We start from the raw sequence: 11,717 nt of genomic DNA, 5'->3' as shown, positions 1-11,717 counted from the left end.
GCTGGCTGAAGTCTTGGGGAAGAATGTGGTTGCCTGCTGCTAAGCTGACAAAGTCAGAGATCCAAAGGATAAATTATACCTGGGTATAGACCAAGCAGCTTCCGAATCTATTAAAAATGACAAGGATGGGGCTGGAGAGATGGCTCAGTGGTTAAGAGCACTGACTGCTCTTCTAGAGGACTAGGGTTCAATTCCCAGCACCCGTATGGCAGTTTACAACTGTCTGTAACTCCAGGATCCAGCACTCTCACACAGATATACATACAGGCTAAAGCATCAATAAAATAATTTTAAAAAATGACAAGGACCAGTCCATACCCAGTGAGCCATACAGAGGTCTCCATAGCAGCAAGTCTTCACCAGACCCATAAGGTAAGAGTTTGTTTTGTTTTGTTTTGTCTTACTTTCCTGTAGAAGAGGTACATGGAAAAGACAGATCTTATTTTTTCTAGGCAAAAGTGGTGCAATCAATTCCTCTATGTCCTGCTACCTGCCCACAGGTAGGTTGGGTCCTAGCAGCAAGTGTTGCACTGGGGCATCTTGCGCAGTGGTCAGCATTGACATGATCCAGGTGGAGACATTGTGGTGCCTATCATTTTCTTTGGAGACTTTGGTTCACTAGGAGGATTTGGGAGTCTCTGTCTGATATAATAAGGTTTTAAAATCAACATTTAAATGCCGTATTCTACAGATTTCTGAAGTATTTGAGGGCTGCCCAGGTATAACTGAACAGACAACTTTGTTTCTAGTTACTTCATTTTTTTTGTTTTGTTTTGTTTCCAGACAGGCTTTTGTTGTTGGAGGCTGCTTGTTGGTTTCCCAGCCACCCAGACTCCCAAAATAATAACATAAAAAACATATTATTTCCAATACTGTCTGGCCAGTAGCTTAAGCATATTTCTGGCTAACTCATATCATAAATTAGTCCATCTTCGGGGGCTGGAGAGATGGCTCAGCGGTTAAGAGCATTGCCTGCTCTTCCAAAGGTCCTGAGTTCAATTCCCAGCAACCACATGGTGGCTCACAACCATCTGTAATGAGGCCTGGTGCCCTCTTCCGGCCTTCAGGCATACAAACAGAAAGAATATTGTATACATAATAAATAAATAAATAAATAAATAAATATTTAAAAAAAAATTAGTCCATCTTCATTAATCTGTGTATTACCACTAGGCTGTGGTTTACGTAGTAAAGTTTCAGTGTCTGTCTCCGGCAGGGCTACCTGGCTTCTCTCTGACTCCACCTTCATTCTCCCAGCATTTAATTTCCCCGTCTACCTCTATTCTGCCCTGTGCAGGCCCAAGACAGTCCTTTATTAACCAACGGTACTCACGGCATACAGAGGGGAATCCCATTTGTATAACTATAGTTATACAATCCCATAGTAAAACTACATATAACAAAACAGGTATCAAGCAAGAATTATAGTTACAATATTTGTATCTACTTTATCCTTTATCATAACTAAGGAAAACTATAATTATCTATTCTTCAACTCCATCAAAGACTCCAGAAGGATATAATATTACCTAAGTAAACAGGAAGTGAATTATAGGCAATGTCTAAAACTCTAGAATTGACAGAGATATCTCGCTGTGTAGACAGTCACCCAAAGTTCTTCTGTAACATTGCAGGCACCCATCTTCATCCTACAGGCCCAAAAAGTATCCTGCAGACTTTTCCACAAAGCAGGAAATTTGAAGATCTGTTCTGCCTTGTAATGGCAAAGTCCATCATTTGCTTTCTTCTGTGTCCTGAAGAATGTTTGGCAGACTCTTTCATGTAGCAGGAACCCTGAAGGACCATCTCACCTTTAGGCAAGTTCAGCAGTCATTTCTCTGTGGGTCCTACATGTCCAGTTCATACAGCATAGCATCAAGCAGTCCAGGCAAGAGAAGTTTCTTGCCCAAGTGGCTAACCAACTCCATAAGGAGCATCCTCAATGGCCATCTTCCTCTTGTAGTAATTGGTGCTGTCAGGAGCAGATGTGTCTCATTGTCATGAAAAGTCCTGGGGGCTGGAGAGATGGCTCAGTGGTTAAGAGCATTGCCTGCTCTTCCAAAGGTCCTGAGTTCAATTCCCGGCAACCACATGGTGGCTCACAACCATCTGTAACCAGGTCTGGTGCCCGCTTCTGGCCTGCAGACATACACACAGACAGAATATTATATACATAATAAAATAAATAAATAAATTATTCCAATAATTTAAAAAAAAGAAAAGTCCTAAGTTTTTAAACATTTTAAATGCCATATTCTGAAGGTCTTTCAAAGATTTGAAGAATCCTTATCTAACTGAAATATATCTCTAAATATCTAGAAAACCTAACTAACATGACTACAAGCTTGACTATTATAGATGATTATCTATTAACTTACATTTCTTAATTATACATTATATTTAAATGAGCTGCACAAATGCAATACCTTAATCAAGAGCAGAAATACATATAATAAAATTGACCTTAAATTTGTATTAATAAACCAAGATCCATACCAATGCAAAGTATCCATCTCTATAGCATATCCCCCTTTAAATGTAAAAAAAATTATAAATAATATTTGGGAATATGGACATAGTCCTTTCCCAACTGCTTCCTGATTTTTGTTGGGCAAAGTAATTTTGGGGGGTGTTTATGGCAACCTTTCAGGGGCTCTTGGTCCATCAAACTACATTAGTCTGGAAGGATTCTATAGATTCTCATCCTCTGGGGAAACAAAACCAGAACGTGTTTTCCAAAGTAACATATTCTTAGACCCAAATTTTGAAGTCAAGATACCTTTATGCTGGTTGATCTTAGCAGCCTGCACAATAAAATGTCTTTCTGTACTTAGCTCCTTCACAGTCAAAAAATTCAAAGAAAACACAATCATATACATAATATAGTCTCTCTGCGCATACTCCATCTTTACGTGGCTGATTTTTCTTATTCTATTACTTTCTCTACAAGTTTGCTCTGTCTCTTTAAAGACTTTGTTTTATTTTTTAAAAACCATTTACTTCTTTTTATAATCTCTACAATCTTTTTCTTCTTTCTCCCAAGCCTATGTACATTTATCCAACATTGTGATCCATTTAGAGGTCTTTTTTATCTGAATCTGTCTTTATTGTGTATCTGTAATTATTTTCTGACCAGAAGTGCCCCTTTTTTTAATGCTAAAAGGGCATGTCTAGGACCAACACAACCCTACCTGCTTGCTCTGCCCAGTTCAGCATGGTGGAGGCATGTTTGCTGCCTCTGCCAGCTGTGCACACTGTCCTAGTTCTAAGTGTGCAGTGGGTCTATGCAGTGCCGTTAAGCTGTTGCTCACAAACCCATTTAAATGCTCAGCCTCCTGAAAGAGGCAGAGTTTATGCTGGCAGCATGGACCAGGAAGCCACCATTTGAAACCCCATGTTTTTTTTGTTTTTTTTTGTTGTTGTTGTTGTTGCCTTTTTTTTTCTTTTGGCTGCTGCTGAATCAGGAAAACCTCTCTTAAAGAAGCCATGGTCTTAAGCTGTGCTTAACTCTGTTCTTTTGTTCTATAATTCCTTTTCAAGCTTTCCCAGGTTTTTATGTGGATGTAAGTACCCACATTGGTGCTCCAGTTTGTTGTTGGAGGCCACTTGTTTGTTTCCCACACAGATTCCCGAAATAATCACACAGAAATCATATTTCCAATACTATTTGGCCAATAGCTTAAGTATATTTCTGGCTAACTCATGTCTTAAACTAACCCATCTCCATTAATCTGTGTATTGTCACGAGGCTGTGGCTTACTGTATAATGTTCCTGCATCTGTCTCCAGTGGGGCTACATGGCTTCTCACTGAGCCCACCTTCTTTCTCCCAGCATTCAGTTTAGTTTTTACCATCTACCACTATTCTGCCCTGTGCAGACCCAAGACAGTCCTCTTTTAACCAATGGTATTCACAACATACAGAGGGGAGTCCAACATCAGGGTTTTTCTGTAGTTTGGAGCCTGTCCTGGAACTAGCCCTTATAGATCAGGCTGGCCTTGAACTCTCAGAGATCCTCCTGCCTCTGCCTCCCGAGTGCTGGGATTAAAGGCACGTGCCACAACTTCCTGGGTCTAGTTACTTCTTTTAAGCTTAATTTTTGAAAGTATATACAAGAGACAAAGTAAGGTTTATCTTGTAATTAGTACTTAGCATGGCTATTAACTTGTATTCCTTAACATTTTACAATAGTTTAGCAACTTTTATAAGACTAGAACTTTACATTACATTTATGTCAAGTTGAGCTTTTAAAAATGATAATTTTGAATTGAAGCTCTTTTTAGTGAAACATAAAACATTCATGTGACTCAGTTTATCCAAATAGCTTAAGCTTAGCAAAGTTAGCAAAGACAAGGTGGCTAGACATACTTTTTTAAACTTGATGGACCTTGGGTAAGGAGGAACATTTTGAAGGCAGCTATGCTCACCACTATACCACCAACGCAAGGAGGGACATTTGGAAGCCACTGGTTCTCAACTTTTTTAATGCTTTGACCTCTAATACAGTTCCTCCCCATGTTGTGGTGTGACCCCCCCATTACAAAATTTTTCCCATTGTTACTTTACAACGGTAATTTTGTCATTGTTATAAATATTAATGTAAATATCTGACATGCAGGTGGTCCTAGGCTACTCCTGTAAAAAGGTCAAGACTCAATGGGCTGAGAAGCTGCCTCAAGCCCTTTGCCAGACTGCTTAGGTCATTGTCTTGCTGCATCACAAGAAATGAACATCCCAGTTTCTGGTTAGCATTGGGTGCTTATGGCTATGGCCCTAATTTTTAACATTTTATTTTAAGTCCAAATACTAACTATATAAAACATCTTATAAGCACAAATGTCCCATAGCCTTACAAATTTAAATAACTTAGGAACTGTTCTTAAAAAATTTTAAATATCAGTGATCAAAAGTCTCCCCACCAAAAAAAGCCAAGGACCAGATGGTTTCAGCTCAGAATTCTACAAGAGTTTCAAAGAAGAACTAATACCAATACTCCTCAAATTATTCTACACAATAGAAACAGAAGGAACATTGCCAAACTCTTTTTATGAGGCTACAATTACCCTGATACTCAAACCACAGAAAGACATTACTAAGAAAGAGAATTACAGACCAACCTCACTCAGGAACATTGGTGCAAAAAGACTAAATAAAATACTAGCAAATCAAATCCAAGAACACATCAGAACCGTCACCCACCATGATCAAGTTGGCTTCATCCTAGAGATGCAGGGATGGTTCAACATACAAAACTCTGTCAATGTAATCCACCATATAAACAAGCTGAAAAATAAATACCACATGATCATCTCATTAGATGCCGAAAAACTTTTGACAAAATACAATATCCCTTCATGATAAATGTCTTGGAGAGAGCAGGGATACAAGAAACATATCTAAACATAATAAAGGCAATATACAGTAAGCCAACAGCCAACATCATACTAAATGGAGAGATACTCCCAGCGGTTCCACTGAAATCAGGAACAAGACAAGGTTGTCCACTCTCTCCATATATATTCAATATGGTTCTTTTTTTTAAAATATTTATTTATTAATTATGTATACAATATTCTGTTTGTGTGCATGTCTGCAGGCCAGAAGAGGGCACCAGACCTCCTTACAGATGGTTGTGAGCCACCATGTGGTTGCCGGGAATTGAACTCAGGACCTTTGGAAGAGCAAGCAGTGCTCTTAACCTCTGAGCCATCTCTCCAGCCCAATATGGTTCTTTTTTAAAAAATATTTATTTATTATGTATACAATATTCTGTCTGTGTGTATGCCTAATGGATAGAAGAGGGCACCAGACCCCGTTACAGATGGTTGTGAGCCACCATGTGGTTGCTGGGAATTGAACTCAGGACCTTTGGAAGAGCAGGCAATGCTCTTAACCTCTGAGCCATCTCTCCAGTCCCCTTCAATATGGTTCTTGAGGTCCTAGCTAGAACAATAAGACACCAAAAGGAGATCAAGGAGGATACAAATTGGAAAAGAAGTCAAACTCTCACTGTTTGCTGATGATATGATAGTTTATATAAGAGATCCCAAAAATTCTACCAGGGAACTCCTACAACTCATAAACACTTTCAGTAATGTAACAGGATACAAGATTAACTAAAAAAAAAAAAATCAGTAGCCCTCCTATACACAGATGATAAAAGGGCTGGGGAAGAAGTCAGAGAATCAACACCCTTCATAATAACCACAAGTAGCATAAAATATATTGGGGTAACTCTAACCAAACAAGTGGAAGACTTGTATGACAAGAACTTTAAATCTTTGAAGATATAAATTGAAGAAGACACAAGAAAGTGGAAAGATCTACCATGCTCTTGGGCAGGCAGAATTAATATAGTGAAAATGGCAATCTTACCAAAAGCAATCTACAGATTCAATGCATTGCCCAGCAAAATTCTTCACAGACCCCGAAAGAATGGTACTCAACTTCATATGGAAAAGCAAAAAACCCAGGATAGCCAAAACAGTTCTGTACAATAAAAGAACTTCTGGAAGCATCACAATCCCTGACTTCAAACTTTACTACAGAGCTACAGTGCTGAAAACAGCCTGATACTGGCATAAGAACAGACAGGAGGACCAATGGAACTGAATAGAAGACCTGGCTATCAATCCGATACACATCTTCAAACACCTGATTTTTGACAAAGAAGCAAAAAATATCAAATGGAAAAAAGAAAGCATGTTTTTTTTTCATATTTATTTATTTACTTATTATGTATACAATATTCTGTTTGTGTGTATGCCTGCAGGCCAGAAGAGGGCACCAGACCTCATTACAGATGGTTGTAAGCCACCATGTGGTTGCTGGGAATTGAACTCAGGACCTTTGGAAGAGCAGGCTCTTAACCACTGAGCTATCTCTCCAGCCCCAAGAAAGCATGTTTAACGAGTGGTGTTGGCATAACTGGATATCAACATGTAGAAGAATGAAAATAGACCCATATCTATCACCATGCACAAAACTCAAGTCCAAATGGATCAAAGACCTCAACATAAAGCCAGCCACGCTGAACCTTATAGAAGAGAAAGTGGAAAGTACACTTGAACGCATTGGCACAGGAAACCACTTCCTAAATAGAACCCCAGCAGCACAGACACTGAGAGAAACAATTAATAAATGGGACCTCCTGAAACCGAAAAGCTTCTGTAAAGCAAAGGACATGTCCACAAGACAAAACAACAGCCTACAGAATGGGAAAAGATCTTCACTAACCCCACATCAGACAGAGGTCTGATCTCCAAAATATACAAAGAACTCAAGAAATTGGACACCAAAAGAACGCATTATCCAATAAAAAAAAAAAATGGAGTACAGACCTAAATAGAGAACTCTCAACAGAGGAATCTAAAATGGCTGAAAGACACTTAAGGAAATATTCAACATCCTTAGTCATCATAGAAATGCAAATCAAAACAACTCTGAGATTCCACCTTACACCTGTAAGAATGGCCAAGATCAAAAACGCTGATGACAACTTATGCTGGAGAGGTTGTGGGGAAAAGGGAACACTTCTGCATTGCTGGTGGGAGTGCAAGCTTGTACAACCCCTTTGGATGTCAGTGTGGTGATTTCTCAGTAAATTAGGAAACAATCTTCCTCAAAACCCAGTAATACCACTTTTGGGTATATATCCAAAGGATGCTCTATTGTGCCACAAGGACATGTGCTCAACTATGTTCATAGCAGCTTTGCTTGTCATAACCAGAACCTGGAAACAACCTAAATGTCCCTCGACTGAAGAATGGATAAGAAAAATGCGGTATATTTACACAATGGAGTACTACACAGCAGAAAAAATTTTGCAGGAAAATGGATGGAACGAGAAAACATCATTTTGAGTGAGGTAACCCAGACACAGAAAGACAATTATCACATGTACTCATTCATAAGTGGTTTTTAAATATAAAGCAAAGAAAATCAGCCTACAAATCACAATCCCAGAGAACTTAGACAACAATGAGGATCCTAAGAGAGACATACATAGACATAATCTACATGGGAAGTAGAAAAAGAAAAAGACAAGATCTCCTGAGTAAATTGAGAGCATGAGGACTTTGGGGGAGGGTTGAAGGGGAGGGGAGAGGCAGGGAGGGGAGCAGAGAAAAATGTAGAGCTCAATAAAAATCAATTAAAAAAATGCTACTATGAACATAGTTGAGCAAATGCTCCTGTGGTGTGATTGTGCCTCTTTGGGGGTGTATGCCCCAAAGTGGTATTGCTGGGCCTTGAAGTAGATTGATTCCTAATTTTCTGAGAAATTGCCATACTGATTTCCACAATGGCTGTATAGGTTTGTACTCCCACCAACAATGGAGGAGTGTTCCCCTTACTCAGCATCCTCTCCAACTTAAGCTGTCATCAGAGTTTTTGATCTTAGTCATTCTGATTGGTGTAAGATTATATCTCAGAGCCGGGCGGTGGTGGCGCACGCCTTTAATCCCAGCACTCGGGAGGCAGAGGCAGGCGGATCTCTGTGAGTTTGAGGCCAGCCTGGTCTACAAGAGCTAGTTCCAGGACAGGAACCAAAAGCTACGGAGAAACCCTGTCTCGAAAAATCAAAAAAAAAAAAAAAAAAAAAAAAAAAAAAAAAAAAAAAAAAAAAAAAAGATTGTATCTCAGAGTTGTTTTGATTTGCATTTCCCTGATGACTAAGGATATTGAGCATTTCCTTAAGTGTCTTTTGACCAATTGAGATTCTTCTGTTACAAATTCTCTGTTTAGATCTATACCCCATTTTTAAATTGTATTATTTGGTATTTTGATGTCTAGTTTCTTGAGTTCTTTGTATATATTGGAGATCAGCCCTCTGTCAGATATGGGTTTGGTGAAGATCTTTTTCCATTCTGTAGGCAGCCTTTTTGTCTTATTGACAGTGTCCTTTGCTTTACAGAGGCTGCTCGGTTTCAGTAGGTCCCATTTACTGACTGTTACCCTCAGTGTTTGTGCTGCTGGGGTTATATTTTGGAAGTCGACTCTTGTGCAAATGCATTTGAGGGTACTTCCCACTTTCTCTTCTATCAAGTTCAGTGTGGATGGATTTATGTTGAGGTCTTTGATCCATTTGGACTTGAGTTTTGTGCAAGGTGATAGATATGGATCTATTTGCATTCTTCTGCATGTTGACATCCTGTTATACCAGCTCCATTTGTTGAAGATGCTTTCTTTTTTTCTATCAGTGGAGACTGTTCTTTCATTCCTTGCTGCCCAGAACCAAATAATCACACAGAAACCATATTAATTACAACATCGTTTGGCTGATGGCTCAGGCATATTTCTAGCCAGCTCTTACATCTTAAATTAATCCATTTCTATTAGTCTATGTATTACCACAAGACTGTGGCCTACTTGTAAGTTTCTAGTGTCTTTCTCCTTTAGCAGCTACATGGCATCTGACTCCACCTTCTTTCTTCCTGCCTTCAATTTAGTTTTCCCACCTAGATCTATTCTGCCCCACCACAGGCAAAAGCAGATTCTTTATTGACCAATGGTAATAAAACATATTCACAGCATACAGAGGGGAATTCAACGTCATTTTTCCATTTTATATTTTTAGCTTCCTTATCAAAAATCAGTTGTTCACAGGTGTGTGTGTTGGGGGAGGCTTCTGTCTCATCCAGTCACAGAACAAACACACAGAAATAATATTTTTTAAAAATATTTATTTATTTATTTATTTATTTATTATGTATACAATATTCTGTCTGTGTGTATGCCTGCAGGCCAGAAGAGGGCACCAGACCCCATTACAGATGCCTGTGAGCCACCATGTGGTTGCTGGCAATTGAACTCAAGACCTTTGAAAGAGCAGGCAATGTTCTTAACCACTGAGCCACCTCTCCAGCCCTGTCAATAGTTTTAGCAGGAAGCTTAACAAATCAAGACATGAGCTACCAGTACCCTAAGTCATCAAATATCATCAGACAGACCTGTGGTATGGGAAGTCCTTCTGTATATGTGTTGCTTTTATTGGTTAATGAATAAATCTGTTTCAGCCAGTGGCTTATCAGACTAGGGCAAGGCAGGAGTTCCAAGCAGATAAAGGAGGAGAAAGTAGGCAGTGTTAGTGAGAAGCCACGTAGCTGCTGCCAGGGACAGATATCCCTGCTAGAGCCTGCCAAAACTTTGCTGGTAGGTCACTACCTCATTGTGATGCACAGATTAATGGAGATGGGTTAGTTTAGGTAAGAGCTAACTACAATACGCTTAAGCTATTGGCCAAACAATATTGCAAATAATACAGTTTCTGAGTGATTATTTTGAGTCTGGGTGGATGGGAAATGAACGAGCAGCCTCCGCCTACAGACCTGAGAGGAATAAATAAACGAGCAGAAGTGAGACAGCTTTTTTTGTTTTTAGGCAATCTCAAGTCTCTCTGTGATCTTTGGTGAATATCAATCTTAGAAACAGTACTTGCCTTTAGCTGATGAGCCCAGGAGGCCTGACAGATATTCCTGTGGGGATAAGTTCAGTCTACCTGTGTTGGCAGGATGAGCCTATTGATCTCACAAGTGTAGTGTCTAAGAAGCTGATGAGGTGAAAGGCAGCTTTTTGTTGTGTGGGTGACTTTGCTATATCCAAAGGCAAGCACCAGGCAGAAGGTCTTGTGCAACAAAGTATCTTCTTGGAGGAGCTATAGAATGCTGCAGGAGCTGGCACATCTGTCTGTCATAAGAAGCTCTTTTGTTAAATGCCATACTCTCAGATCTGTAAAGGCACTTGAGAATCAGGGTACCATTACCTGTCAGGTATATTCAAATTAGACATAACTTAAATTTAGACATATAATTTACCCAATCAGTTACATCTTACCAACTTCAGTAAAGGCAAGAAGATTAGAAGGAATATTTTAGTAAACCAAAGTATATTGGAGGCAGAATGTCTCTTTAGTAGGACCAACAGATGTGAGTACGCTTACCAAAGATGGTGCTGAGATTTTTACTTTTACTTCAACCAAAAATGGCAGCTGTCCATGTGTTTGTATTTTTCCAGAGATGTTGTAATCTGGAGTTACAAGTTTTACAGATTTAAACAAGCATACTGTGGCCATATTATTTATAATATATATTAACAGACAGACAAACAAAACTTTTTCCAGGAAACTGTATAAGCTGTTTAAAATCCTGGAGTCGGCTGCAGAAGCCAGACAAGCACACAGGTGGTCCCACTGAGGACCAGGTTAGCAGATGCTGTAAGGAAGAACAGAAACATAAGGATGAAACATCTATGCAGCTAAGAGGGGAAGGACAGGGGGAATGGATTTGTTGTAGGGGGAATTCCTGTGTGTTCAGATCACATGCCAGGAATGCAGACAAACAGCAAGCAGTGAAGAGAAGTGGGGGGAAGGTGGGGAGTGGGAGCCGGAGCACAGCATCCAGAAACCACGGGCATTTGGGGGGTTTGTTTACTTGTTCTCATGCTAGCAAAAAATTTTAGGCATTAAGAACATATGGTGTCAGCCTCAATTTGAAAGATTTTGTAAAGGGCATTTGAGGATCAGGCCTCGAATTGCAAGTGGTTTTTTTGCAAGTCTATGTCAAGCCCAAAGCCTAACACAATGCATCCGCTGTGGTAGACTTTGGGTAAAAAAAAAAAGAAGAAGAAAAAACCTGAGGGGGGTGAGAAATACCCTAACAGGATTTCTCCTGATAAAGGAATCCCACGGGGATAAGGCAGGGTCTTGTCCCAGTTTGTGC

The sequence above is a fragment of the Chionomys nivalis genome, chromosome 8, assembly GCF_950005125.1.
Source record: "Chionomys nivalis chromosome 8, mChiNiv1.1, whole genome shotgun sequence".
Taxonomy (NCBI): domain Eukaryota; kingdom Metazoa; phylum Chordata; class Mammalia; order Rodentia; family Cricetidae; genus Chionomys; species Chionomys nivalis.
This window is presented reverse-complemented; position numbering follows the sequence as displayed.